The following is a 14319-nucleotide window of genomic DNA, read 5'->3' on the forward strand; positions in this document are numbered from 1 at the left end:
ACAGCATCTGACCTTGGGAGGAAGAGGCTCTTTGCAAGAAGGCCGAGCCCTGTGCCCCCTGGTAGTGGCCAGTCCACCGGCTGGGCTCAACCATCCCTTTGGTCCAGGAGGTTCAAGACGCTGGCTCCACAAGAAGCTCCCCTAAAACCCAAGTCCCGCCCATCACATCACAGTCCCAGCCAAAGAGGCCTTGGAGAACCCAAGACCCCTTGACTCAGCCTGAGGGGCCATCAGGGCAGCCTGGCCCTCACTGTCCTGTTCTCTGCCTTGGTGTTTCAGGCCAGCCTGAGTGCTGAGTTGGCGGCTCAGCAGCTGCTCTGGCCACGGAGGCCCAGTTATAAATAAGCCCAGGGTGGCCGAGTCATCATGTTCTGAAGCTCCCCCAGCCCAGCTGCATTACCTCAGTGACCACAGGTTGGGACTGCTCAGAACTGGGCCCCCAGAACCCACCGACCCAGGCAAAGGCTGGCTGGGTTGCGGGCATCCTGGGGTCCCCCAATCCAGGGCTTGAGCATCTGTAGCTCCTTAGACCTGGGCTTCCCTGGACACAGGCCACAGAAGGGACAGGCCCATCCTGCCCCACGGAGCCGACAGCTATTTACAAACCGAAACCGGGAGAAGCGAAGTGGCTGCGGCCAAAGTGGCTCCAGGCCCCCAGCCCCCACCCCCACTCCATCCCCAGCAGCCCATCCCCCTCTCCCCTTGGCTTCCTCTTTCCTTCCCTGCACAGCTCCCCCACCTCCCACTGCCTGGCCAGCCCACTCTGGATTGACCTGCAAGCACCCCGTGGTGTCCCCCAACCCCACCTCTGCCTGGGGCTCCCCCTCTTCTCTTCACCCCAGGACCCCATCAGTCTGAGCTCCTGGGAGCAGGCCCCCTCCCACCAGGCCCGGCCCGGCCCACCCTGCACTACACAAGGCCCATTCCCACAGTTCTCAGTTCCCCTTCATGCTTGGAAACACTCCAACCCCGATGGTCGCCTCCATGCCACCGGTCCCTGCCTGAGGGCAGCTTCTCAGGATGCCCTTGACCTTCAAGCAGACACGAGAGGGCCCAGAAATCTGGGGTGCTGTGGTGGAGCTGGAGCAGCTGAGGCCTTCAGGGGGCACGTTTCTGGACAGGAAGCCCCGGCCATCATTCTCAGCCATCCAAGTTGGGTTTTGACCCCCTTGTCAGGCTGGCGTGGGTCATAGGCCTTCACCAGGCACAGACTTGAGCTGGGACAGATGGACACTGGGCCCGAGCCTAACACTGCTTAGGAGCTGGCTGGCGGGATGGTACTGCCACAGCCCCCAGGGAGAGACCAGACTACACAATAGTCACTGCAGCTAACAGGCAGTCTCCCTCACATCGGTACAGAAGTTTACAGTTACATCCGTTAGTTTACTCTGTCCTCAGAACAAGCCTATTCCATTTTCTCCATCATAAAGTGGAAACTGAGGGCAGGACACAGTAGCTCATGCTTGTAGTCATGCATTTTGAGAGGTCAAGGCAGGAGGATCACTTGAGCCCAGGAGTTGGAGGTCAGCCTGGGCCACAGAGTGAGACCCCAACTCTACAAAAAAAAAAAAAAAAAAAAAAATAGTCCAGCATGGTGGCGCATGCCTATAGTGCCAGCTACTGGGGAGGCTGAGGTGGGAGGATTACTTGCGCCTGGGAGCTCGGGGCTGTAGTGAGTTATGATCACACATCACTGCACTCCAGCCTGGGCAACAGAGTGAGACCCTGTCCAAGGTCAGGCAGCTACAAAGTGTCTGGAGATTCTAGATTTCACTGGGGAAATCTAGAACCTAGTGTCCTTCTCTCTTCCTCTGACTGCTCCTTGCTTCATCTTGTACCTTCATCTCCCTCCTGGGAGGGCAGACGTTTTCTAGCGCTGTGACCAGGGCAGGAGCAGGGCTGGCCTGAAGCTCAAGGGGGAAGCAGGGCATAGACCATAGCACCACCTGTTACCTTCCCTGGCTGGCCATCACCGCTCAGTGGCCCCTGCCGTCTCCCCCTGCCCTGCCCTGCCCCAGGGGAGGGATCTTCCTGCCATGTTCCTTCCCTTCTGACCAGTCCCAGCTGAGGAGGAGCCCCGCCTGAGCCCCGCTCTCCTGCACCAGCTGGCTGACTGAGCACCCCCTGACCTCTCTGGGCCCCAAATTCCTCTTCCGTGAAATTGTCATTCCACAAATACAGAGCGCCTACTTGGTGCTGGCCCTGTGCTGGGCACAAGCTGTTTCTACAGCTGGGATACAGCCCCTGCGCTTGTGGAACCCATAGTCCTATGGGGAAGGCAGATAACTTACAAAATCCTGTGAGCTCCAAGAGGGAAACCAAGGCAGTGGGACTCAGAGGAGCTATAAGTGTTGCCTGGGGTGGGGAGAAATGTTACTTGGATGGGCCTTGAAGGACAGAAACGAGTTTGCCAGCAAAAGCAGAGTGGATAGGCTCCATGCTGAGTCACAGCCCTGTGCCTTGGCTCTTGCATTTCCTCTGGTCTGAAGTGCCTTTCTTTGGTCTGGGCCTGGTGAACTCCTATTCATCCATCAGGGCCCATGGACACACCATAGCACAATCAGGCCTGGCCTGGCCTGGTGGCTCCTCATCTCCTTCTTCCCGCCCAAGGCCTGAGCAGACCTGGACGCCAGGCCTCCTTTGTCACAATACCCTCACCAACCCCACCCAGGCTGGTGTCTGCTCCCTAGCTCCAGCCCCCGCCGTCCCCTGCTCCGAAAAGCACCGTTTCCCTTTTCTGGGTGACCACACGCCATGCACAGGGAATTTCCATCATAGCCTGCGGAGCCTCTGATTCACTCGGGCCCCTCACGCAGTTAACTCCTTCCAGGCCCAGGCCTCCTGCTCCTTCACCCTGGGCTGCCCCCTACCCCTAGCTGGGACCCCTGGGCATCCCTGCACTGTTCTTGGGCCCGAGTCTCAAAGCTGAATTCAGCTCCTCACTCACTGGCCCCTCAGGGCCCACCCTCCCTTGTTTGTCCCAAGGGCTCAAGGCACACACTCAGGCAGCCTTGGGCTGAGAGCACAGGCTTGGGAGGAATTCAAGCCTGGGTGCAAATCCTGATTTTGGCCCTTCTTCCTGGAGCAGATGTAAGCGTCCACTCTGAGCCCCATTTCTCATCTGTAAAATGGATAACCCTATTGTAAAGATCTCATGTGCTGGGCCCATGGCAAGAGCTGTCATGATTAGTTTCCTGGTCTTTTCAAAGGGCCCGCTCATCCTATCACAGAGCTAGGCCCTTTTTCCCAGGCTGGCTTTTCCTCCTAAGAGCTGGTTTCTCAGACAGGGAGAGTGACAGCAAAATGCAGCCCGGGGGCCCCAGGCAGGTGGGGAATCATCCAGGGGCAGAGGCTAAGATGCCGCTGCCTCAGGGCCTCCTCTGCCAGCTTCCAGAGCGTCTCTCTGCATTTCTGTTTCTCCGAGTCGGCGGTGGAGAGGCCCAGGGTGGGAGCTTGGAGGGCTGAGGACAGGGCTGAACTTGCTCCCTGTGGTGGGATGCAGGACCTGTCACATACGGATAGCCACATGCTACCTCATCTAGTTCATGCAATCCCGCGAGGTATGTTCTATTAATGTTCCCATTTTGCAGATGAGGACACTGAGGCTCTGAGGAGTGAGTGACTCTCCCATCAGCCACATAGTGAATGAGGAGCGAGGATAGGATTCTAGTAGGGGTCTCTGAAGCCACATTCCTAACCTCTGCATTTGTGGAGGCCAATGGAGGAAACGTGCATTTATTGAACTCCTACTGTATACCAAGCAAAGGCTTTCACAGACCATCTCTTTCAGTCCTCAGGACAATGCTGGGAAGTGTTGACTGCTCTGTAAAATTGGAGCATCTGAGCTCTGCAGAGGGGAAGGAACTCACCCAAAGGCCACACAGCCAATCCGTAGGGAAAGACTCAGGGGAACCTAGAGACCAGGGCATGGTGGAGGGGGCTCCACAAAGGAAGGGTCTGGGGTGGGGAGGCAGCTCCTGTCCTCAGTGAGCGAGCAGGGGGGTGTGGTGCTGCCCGTGGTGAGCAGAAGGAAGTCGCTGTGGGTGGCGGTGGGTTTGAGGTGCCGAAGCCTGAGTGATGTGGCCGGGAGGTGAGCGCCCCATCTGTAGAGCTGGTCAGCAGGGACAAGGGTGTGGGGGGCTGGCCAGGATTTGGGCCTCAGAGGAGGTCTAGCTGCCCCTGGCCACTGGGGCTGGGGCAGAGTGGGACGAGAGACTGAGGCAGAGCTGGGGAGTGGTGGGGGGAAACTAGAGGGAAGGGGGTCTTGGGTGGCAGCCTGGAGGAGGCAAGCCCTTGAAAGAGAGAGATCTGAGGGTGTGGAAGTGGGTGGGCTTGTGCGCAAAAGCTGGGGAGACTGAGAAAGGTTCTGGGAATGTTGAGCGGTGTCCTCTGGCTGGAGGTGGAGGTGGGGCTGGCCACTTGGGCTGGGGACGGGCAGAAAGGCTGGCCGGACTCTGGGCGTTGGAGGTTCCCGCACAGGCCTCAGAAGTTTCGGCTTCAGCTTGAGGACAGGCGAGAGCTCAGGAAGACTTTTAGGTGGGGAAATATCCATGAGAGAACCTCAAGATAGGGACAGCCGCGGAGGCACAGGCCTGAGGGGCCCTGAGAACCACAATCACCTCCTGCCCTGCTCCCGGCTGTGTGCCCTTGGCCGTGCCCCTCACCTCCGGGAACTGCACTTCCGTCATCTGCAAAATGGCACTGACAAGGCCTGCCTCATAGGGTTACATGAGGGAGGGGTGAGTTAGTGCCCAGAAGGGGCACCCTCCAGTGCTTGCCTGTCACCACCCACAAGCACTGGAGCACTGCCATGGTGCAGAGCTGGGGTCTAGGTCTCAGGTGGACCTGGGCGGAAGCCTCACCTACACCCTGGATTGACCAAGCCACGCTGTGCCAAGTCACGGCCACTTCTGAGCCTCAGTCTCCTCATCTGTACCATGGCACCAGCTTCAGGTTCGAATAAGAGAGGACACACCCTGCGACACACTCCATGTTTCCTGGAGTCAAAGCCAAATTCCATACCATGGCCTGACCTGACTGGCCCTGTCTGAGCTTCTGCCACTGGCTGTGCCCCCATAGGCCTCCTTGCCATCTCTGGCTCACGCTCCTGCCTGGGGCATTGGCACTGACTAGTCCCTCTGCCCGGAATTATTCTCCCAGACATCTGCTTGGCTCGCTCCCTCACTTGCTTCCAGGGTTTGCTGGATGCATCTCTCTTGGTGAAGCCTGCCCTGCCCACTCTCATGAATGCTGCAAACTGTCCCCACCCACTCCATCCCCTACTGCAAGCCCCTTACCCAGCTGCGTGCCCTTGTTCCTATGGCGAGTGTCACCTTCCAACATGCAATGGAACACTAGCTATCATGAGTTCATCATGGGTCTTGCCCTGCTGAAGAGCAGGCCCATGAGGGCAGGGATGAAGGGCCCTGCCTGTTTGGGCTGCCTGGCATGCAGAGGCCCCGAGTCAATCATTGTTGAAGGCTTTTAATGCACCAAAGAGCCAGCCCAGTGCTGTCAGCAAAACTTGGGGAGCTCGGAGGGGCCCAGGTGACCCTGGCTGGGGCCCAAGGAGCCTCTCCCTGTGTCTCAACCGTGAGAGGAAGTTGCAAGACTGCCATTTCTGTCCACAGGCTCAGCTCTTTTTGGTCAACTTTCCCAGCTCTTGGTCTGAGGCCTGTGTGTTCTCACATGCCCTGTCACACCCTATGGGGACAGGTTGCTAGGAAAGTGGGTGGGGGGACATTTCCTCATTTTCTAGCTCGTTTGGGCCAAGGCTGAGAGATCTATGAGGTCAGGGGTCGTGCTCCCCTCTGTGGACTCAGCTTTGAGGACACCTGCTCAAGTTTCCTGTTGCCCGCCTGCCTTGTGATTGCATTAGCACCCGGCCTGCCCCTATTGTCAACCCAGCCAGCAGGGGCAAAGGGCCACACTGCCCTAGGCCTGCCCAGCCTCCCTGTCACTCCGCAAGGCCCAGCCCCTGCAGGGTCTCCCACTTGTCTAGTAGGCTGGGAGGCTGCACTGTCTAGCAGGACTGGTAGGATAGTGAATAGGTATAACTTTTATTTTTATTATTATTTATTTACTTATTTTTGAGACAGAGTTTCACTCTTGTCACCCAGGCTGGAATGCAGTGGCGCCATCTTGGCTCACTGCAACCTCTGCCTCCCAGGTTCAAGTGATTCTCCTGCCTCAGCTTCCTGAGTAGCTGGGACTACAGGTGCGCACCACCACACCCAGCTAATTTTTGTATTTTTAGTGGAGACAGGGTTTTACCATGTTGGCCAGGCTGGTCTCAAACTCCTGACCTCAGGAGATCCACTCGCCTCTGGGAGTGCTGGAATTACAGGCGTGAGCCATCATGCCTGGCTGATACAACTTTTGTTAAGGGCAATGTGACAATATCTGTTTCCAGTCTTATTTTTTTTTTTAAGACAGGGTCTTGTTCTGTCACCCAGGCTGCAGTGCAGTGGCATGATCATGGTTCATTGCACCTCATCCTCCAGGGCTCAACCAATCCTCCCATTTCAGCCTCCTGAGTAGCTGGCACCACAGGCACACACCACCACCACCACCACACCAAGCTAATTTTGAAAATTTTTTTAGAGATGGGGTCTCCCTATGTTGCCCAGACTGGTCTCAAACTCCTGGGTTCAAGTGATTCTCCCACTTTGGCCTCTCAAAGTGTTGGGATTACAGGCGTGAGCCACTGCACCTGCCTTGTCTGTCTATCCATCATCTGTCTCAAAATTAACAATGCACAGAGGGCACAGTGGCTCACACGTGTAATCTCAGCACTTTGGGAGGCCAAGGCAGGAGGATGGCTGGAGGGCAGGAGTTCGAGACACCCTGGGCAGCAGAGGGAGACTCTATCTCTAAAAACTAAATACAGGCCAGGCGTGGTGGCTCATGCCTGTAATCCCAGCACTTTGGGAGGCCAAGGTGGGTGGATCGCCTGAGCCCAGGGGTTTGAGACCCAGCCTTGGCAACATGGCAAAACTCCTGTCTCTACTAAAAATACAAAAAACATTAGCTGGGCATGGTGGCGTGCACCGGTAATCCCAGCTACTCAGGAGGTTGAGGCAGGAGAATTGCTTGAACCCAGAAGGTGGAGGCTGCAGTGAGCCAAGATTACTCCACTGCACTCCAGCCTGGGTGACAGGGCAAGACTCCATCTCAATAAAATAAAATAAAATAAAATACATAAATACATACATAAAAATTAAAAAATGAAAAATGCACTGCCCTTTGACCTGGCAATTCAACTTTTAGGAATCTCTCCTAGACATCCTCCCTCCTGCACATATGTAATTTAGCATATGTTATTGACTGCTGCATTATTTGTAATAGCAAAAGACTCGAAACAAATGTCCATCAATAAGTGGTTAAAGCTACTTGGGGGGCTGAGGTGGGAGGATCGCCTGAGCCCAGGAGGTCGAGGCTGCAGTCAGCCATGATAGAACCACTACACTCCAGCTGTGTGTGCAGAACGAGACCCTGTCTCAAAAATATATACATACTGATAAGAGACTGGTTAAATAACAATGGAATGCTGGGTGCGGTGGCTCACACCTGTATTCCCAGCACTTTGGGAGGCCAAGGCAGGCAGATCACTGGAGGTCAGGAGTTTGAGACCAGCCCGGCCAACATGGTGAAACCCTGTCTCTACCAAAAATACAAAAATTAGCTGGGAGTGGTTGCCCATGTCTGTAATCCCAGCTACTGGAGAGGCTGAGGCAGGATAATTGCTTGAACCCAGGAGGTGGAGGTTGCAGTGAGCCGAGATCATGCCACTGCACTCCAGCCTGGGTGACAAAGCAAGACTCCATCTCAAAAAGATAAGTAAATAAATAACACTGAAATACTACCCAGCAATGAAAATGGACCATAGCGACACACAATAACATGGTGGGGAAAAGAAGAAAGACCCAAAAGGATATTTACACTATGATTTTTTTAATATACAGATTAAAACCTGTTAAAATAAAAACTGAACTATAAGGGAAAGCAAGAGAAAAAGCAAGAGGCCTGTGCGTTGGCTCATGCCTGTAATTCCAGAATTTTGGGAGGCTGAGGCGGGCAAATCATGAGGTCAGGAGTTTGAGACCAGCCTGGCCAACATGGTGAAACCCTGTCTCTACTAAAGATACAAACAATTAGCCGGGTGTGGTGGCACACGGCTGTAATCCCAGCTACACAGGAGGGTGAGGCAGGAGAATCGCTTGAACCTGGGAGGCAGAGGTTGCAGTGAGCCAAGATCGTGCCATTGCACTCCAGCCTGGGCGACAGGGTGAGACTCCGTCGGAAAAAAAATAAATAAATAAAAATTAAAAGAAAAGCAAGTAGAAAATTACTGAAAAAGTTAGGACAGTGTTACTTCTAGAGGGAAGTAGGGGACATTTGGGGATTCTTCTGGGGTTCTGGCAATGTTTTTTTTGTTGTTTTGTTTTGTTTTGTTTTGAGATGGAGTCTTGCCCTGTCGCCCAGGCTGGAGTGCAGTGGCGCGATCTCGGCTCACTGCAACCTCTTCCTCCCAGGTTCACGCCATTCTCCTGCCTCAGCCTCCCAAGTAGCTGGGACTACAGGCGCCCGCCACCACGCCCAGCTAATTTTTTTTGTATTTTTAGTACAGACGGGGTTTCACCGTGTTAGCCAGGATGGTCTCGATCTCCTGACTTGGTGATCTGCCCACCTCAGCCTCCCAAAGTGCTGGGATTACAGGCGTGAGCCACTGCACCCGGCTGCTGTATAATTATTCTTTAAACTGCACATAAATATTGTATTTACTCTTCTAAATGAACGATGTCTCTCATGACTTAAAAATATCCTAGTAAATCCAAATAGTGGAATATTATATGGCCATTAAAAAGACACTACAGTCAACAATAATTTATAGTGTATTTAAAAATAAAAGAGTATGATTGGAATGTTGGTAACACAAGGAAATAAAAAATGCTTGAGGTGGTGGATACCCCATTTACTGATGTGATTATTACACAATTTATGCCTGTATCAAAATATCTCATGTACCCCATAAATAAACACACCTACTATGTACCCACAAAAACTAAAAATGGAAAAAACTCAAAAGGACAAGACAGTTCTGCATGGGTGTGACATGGATATTGGGGAAAAAAAACAAGGGAACTACAATATGTTTAATGTACCCCCTCTGTGTAAAAATTTTTTTCTTTCCTTTTTTTTGAGACGGAGTCTCGCTCTGTCGCCCAGGCTGGAGTGCAGTGGCGCGATCTCCGCTCACTGCAAGCTCCGCCTCCCAGGTTCACGCCATTCTCCTGCCTCAGCCTCCTGAGTAGCTGGGACTACAGGCGCTCGCCACCACGCCCGGCTAATTTTTTATATGTTTTTTCAGTAGAGATGGAGTTTCACCGTGTTAGCCAGGATGGTCTCGATCTCCTGACTTGGTGATCTGCCCACCTCAGCCTCCCAAAGTGCTGGGATTACAGGCGTGAGCCACCGCGCCCGGCCTCCTCTGTGTAAAATTTTTAAAAATATATCTGCTACACACTGTGTAGACGATTTCTAGACCAAAACACAAGATCAGGCAACAGGTGGGCTAGTCTGTGGAAGGGGGACTGGGCAGTTGTTTACCTTTTTGTACCTTTTGAATTTCATACCATGTGCACATGTTATCTATTCAAAAAATAAAATAATTAAAAATGATGTTTTTGTTTTTGTTTTTCAGTCCCCAGAGCGTCCAGGATTTTTGGTTTCAAACCAATTTCCTGCTGACCAGAATGAAATGGAGCCACATTCCAGCACCATGCACCTGCTGATGTCCTGCAAGTCAGGGACCTTCTCTGCCCCTCTTTTGCTCCGCTGCAGGAGGGGGAAGTTGGGAATGTGCTCCTCTGGAGTCCCATCACCTCCAGCCAGCCACTGTCCCTGTCTCCCCAAAACCTCCTCGTTGTCCCTCCTCTGTCCTCCTCCTCCTCCATCTGCCTTCGCCCTGCTCTCCTCATTTTCACCTGAGGTTCATGCTGCTTCCTCACCTCTTGTCCTGTTTCTCCCTTCTCTCTGCTCCCTCCTTTGATCTTGCTATTTTGTTTCTCTTTCCCTTCCTCTCTTCTCCTCCCTCCCCTTCCTCCCTGCTCCCTGCCTCAGCTTCTCAGTCTCTCTCCATTCTTCCTCTAGCTTCCTTCCCTCCCCAGAAGACCCAGCCCTTCCTAGAGCCCCAGAAGCCAGGGTTCATGCCCCAGCTCTCTACCCGCACATGCTGTGCAACCCTGGGCCAGTCACTGGTCTGTTGGGCCTCAGTTCAACAGATGGCTGTCTTGGCGATGTGAGATCATAGGGTGGAAGCACCCAGAATGGTGCCAGGCACTCAAAAATTTTTTTCTTTTCCTTTTTAAGGAACTACTAACCGTGAGGTTATGGATTACCAAACTCTTCCTGTTCTTGGAATCTGGGTCCTACTATTCCCAAGAATTTGAATTACCACGGGTCCCTGGGGATGTAAGGGGATGAGGCTTCTGGTGTACTTTGGGAGGGGGAGGAATGGGAAGAGGAGTTGGCAGGACACTCTAGCATTGCCCAGAGGGCAGAGGACATTCAGCCTATTTCCAGAGGTTATTGACCCTGGATCTCTTTTATGGACTTCCTCACCCAGGCCCCTTGAGCTTGGCCATACTTGAGGCAATGGCATATCTTCCTTCTCCTGGAGCCCCTTGAATCTTAGGCCTCGGGAACACACAGCCTACCTGGTTTCTTGGCTGTACCCACGGAGAAGAGCCCCCATACTCCTCACTTACGACCAGCAAAGACTCCACAGCCATCCCTGCACACGACTCAGGCTCCTTGGCTTGGCACTCAAGGCTCTTTGCCTTCCTGTCCTGCTTTGCTTCCAGCTGCAAAGATGGTGGCTCCCTGTTTTCCTCTTCGTTTCCTTTGCTTAAGTTGATTCTCAGCCAGACATGCTTTCCCCCTGCACGCTTCCCTAAGCCATCCTATCTGGGACCCTGACCCAATCAATGGTTCCCTAATGCACCTTTGAGACCAAGTGTACCTGGCACCTCCTCTCTTGCCCCACTATCTGCTCACATGACCGTCTGCAGGCCTGTGAGCTGCTGGAGGCTCCGCGTGTGCCTCATTGATGTCTATCCCCCTTACTAGGCCCAGACCATGGAAGACGCTCAATAAAAAGTAAGTGATTAAATGACAACCTCTATGGAAAAGAGTATGGAGATTTCTCAAAGAACTAAAAACAGAACTACCTTTTGGTCAGGTGCAGTGGCTCACACCTATAATCTCAACATTTGGGAAGGCTGAGGCAGGCGGATTGCTTGAGCCCAGGAGTTCAAGATCAGCCTGGGCAACATGGTGAAACCCTATCTCTACAAAAAATACAGAAAATTAGATGAGACTACAGGGGGCACACACCCGTAGTACCAGCTACTCCAGAGGCTGAGGCAGGAGGATCACTTGAGCCCAGGAGGTCCAGGCTGCAGTGGGCCAAGATCACGCCATTGCACTCCAGCCTCAGTGATAAAGTGACATTCTGTCTCAAAAGAAAAAGAACTGGCCAAGCGTGGTGGCTCACACCTGTAATCCCAGCACTTTGGGAGGCCGAGGCAGGTGGATCACAGGAGATCAGGAGTTCGAGACTAGCCTGGCCAACAACGATGAAAGCCCATCTCTACTAAAAATACAATAATTAGCTGGGCGTGGTGGCGGGCGCCTGTAATCCCAGCTACTCAGGAGGCTGAGGCAGGAGAATCACTTGAACCCAGGAAGCGAAGTGGCCAAGATTGTGCCACTGCACTCCAGCCTGGGCGACAAGAGCGAAACTCAGTCTCAAAAGAAAAAGAGAGAAAAGAAGAAAGAAAAAGAACTATCATTTGATCCAGCAATCTCACTGAGTATCTAACCAAAGGAAAAGAAATCACCATACCAAAAAGATACTGCATTTGTATGTTTATCACAGCACTATTCATAACAGCAAAGATACAGAATCAACCTAAGTGTCCATCAACGCATGAGTGAATAAATAAAATGTTCTATTGTGTGTGTGTGTGTATATATATATATATAATGAAATACTATTCAGCCATAAAAAAGAATGAAATTATGTCTTTGCAGCAACATGGATGGAACTGGAGGCCATTATCATAAGCTAAACAACGCAGAAACAGAAAATCAAATCCTGCCTGTCCTCATGTATAAGTAGGAGCTAAATAATGTGTACACATGGACAGAGAATGTGGAATGACAGACACTGGAGGCTTGCAAGGGTGGGAGAGTGGGGAGGCACGGTGAGGGATGAGAAATTACTTAAAGGGCACAATGTACACTATTCTGGTGATGGATAAACTGAAAGCCTAGACTTCTCCATTATGCAATATATCCATGGAACAAAACTGCACTTGTACCCCTTACATTTAAACAAAAAAGTGATTAAATGAATGAATGAATAAATAAGCATATAAACAAACCAAAGCAAGACAATAACACACACATGAGTGAATGAATGAACACATCAAGCAGGGCCTAGATCTTGTGGAGTGGATAACCTTACACCCCACTGCACACTGCACCCAGTCAGCTGGGGCTTGGCCTTCTTGATGGGGAAGTGGGAACAAGGATGGAACTGATGCCAAGCCAACCTGTCCCTCCCCTCCTTTTGGGGAGAAGCCTTGGTCAGGTTCCTAGGGAGCCCTGAGGACCTGTGGCCTGGAGCCTTTGGAGAGTCCCAAGTGCAGATACAAAAAGTCAGTGAAGGTGGAAGTCAAGTAGATCTAATGGTGAACCCAGAGATGTGAAATTCTGGTGTTTGCTGCTAATGAAAAAACACTTGTGGCCTGGGAATCCACTGGCAAGAAGGCAGGCCTGTCTTAGTGGAGTGGGAATTTAAAGCAAGGGGTTAGATTATACAGGGGAGGACACTGAATGCTCAAAATTCCTTCCCAGCAGAGGGGACTCACCAGAGATCACTGGGCCAGAAAAACAAAAACAAACAAACAAAAAAAACCCAAAAATGCCTCTACTCATCCCTCCACCCCCCAGAAAAGATCAGGAACTCTCTGAAGGCAGGGGTCTTGTATAATACTTCTTTGTTTTCCCAGCGCTCAGCTTAGAGCCTGGAACTCAACATTGGGAAGATGCATGGATGGATGGATAAGTGGATAGACAGATAGATGAATGAGTGGACGGATGGATAGGTGAATGAATGGATAGACGGATGGGTAGATGAGTGGATTGGTGGATGGGTGGATTAGTGAATCGGTAGATGTGTGGATGAGTGGATGGATGGATGGATGAATGGATGGATGGATAGATAAGTGGATGGGTGGATTGGTGGATGGCCAGATGAATGAGTGGATGGATGGATAGGTGGATGAGTGGATGGATGAACGGGTAGATGGCTGGATTGGTGGACAGCTGGATGAGTAAATAGGTAGATGGGTAGATGGGTGGATAGGTGGATGAATGGATGGATGGACGAATGGATGGCTGGATGGATGAGTGATACCAAAAAGATACTGCATTTGTATGTTTATCACAGCACTATTCATAATAGCAAAGATACAGAATCAACCTAAGTGTCCATCAACGGAAGAGTGAATAAATAACATGTTATATTGTGTATATATATAGTATATATAGTGTATATAGAGTATATATAGTGTATATATAGTATATATAGTATATATATAGTATATATAGTATATATATAGTATATATAGTATATATATAGTATATATAGTATATATATAGTATATATATACTATATATAGTATATATATAGTATATATATACTATATATAGTATATATAGTGTATATATATTATATATAGTATATATAGTGTATATATACTATATAGTATATATAGTGTATATATAGTATGTATAGTATATATAGTGTATATATAGTATAGTATATATAGTGTATATAGTGTATATATAGTATAGTATATATAGTGTATATAGTGTATATAGTATATATAGTATATATAGTATATATAGTATATATAGTGTATATATAGTATATATATAGTATATATAGTATATATAGTGTATATATAGTATATATAGTATATATAGTGTATATATAGTATATATAGTATATATAGTATATATAGTATATATATAGTATATATAGTATATATAGTATATATATAGTATATATAGTATATATAGTATATATAGTATATATAGTATATATAGTATATATAGTAATATATAGTATATATACAGTATATATACTATATATAGTATATATACAGTATATATACTATATATAGTATATATACAGTATATATAGCATATATAGTATATATACACACTATATATACAGCATATATA

At 50.0% G+C, this 14319-nt stretch overlaps 1 long non-coding RNA gene across 1 annotated transcript in view; it reads left to right on the plus strand.

The window, feature by feature from the left end:
* LOC129008015 (uncharacterized) overlaps positions 1-12016 on the plus strand; it is a 26580-nt gene extending 14564 nt beyond the window's left edge. Inside the window, exon 4 of the long non-coding RNA XR_008492433.2 lies at positions 9704-12016. This is a non-coding gene — a long non-coding RNA (uncharacterized LOC129008015). The remainder of the gene's footprint in view (positions 1-9703) is intronic.
* Positions 12017-14319: the final 2303 nt, after the last annotated feature.

Source organism: Pongo pygmaeus, chromosome 9 (assembly GCF_028885625.2).
Source record: "Pongo pygmaeus isolate AG05252 chromosome 9, NHGRI_mPonPyg2-v2.0_pri, whole genome shotgun sequence".
Lineage (NCBI taxonomy): Eukaryota > Metazoa > Chordata > Mammalia > Primates > Hominidae > Pongo > Pongo pygmaeus.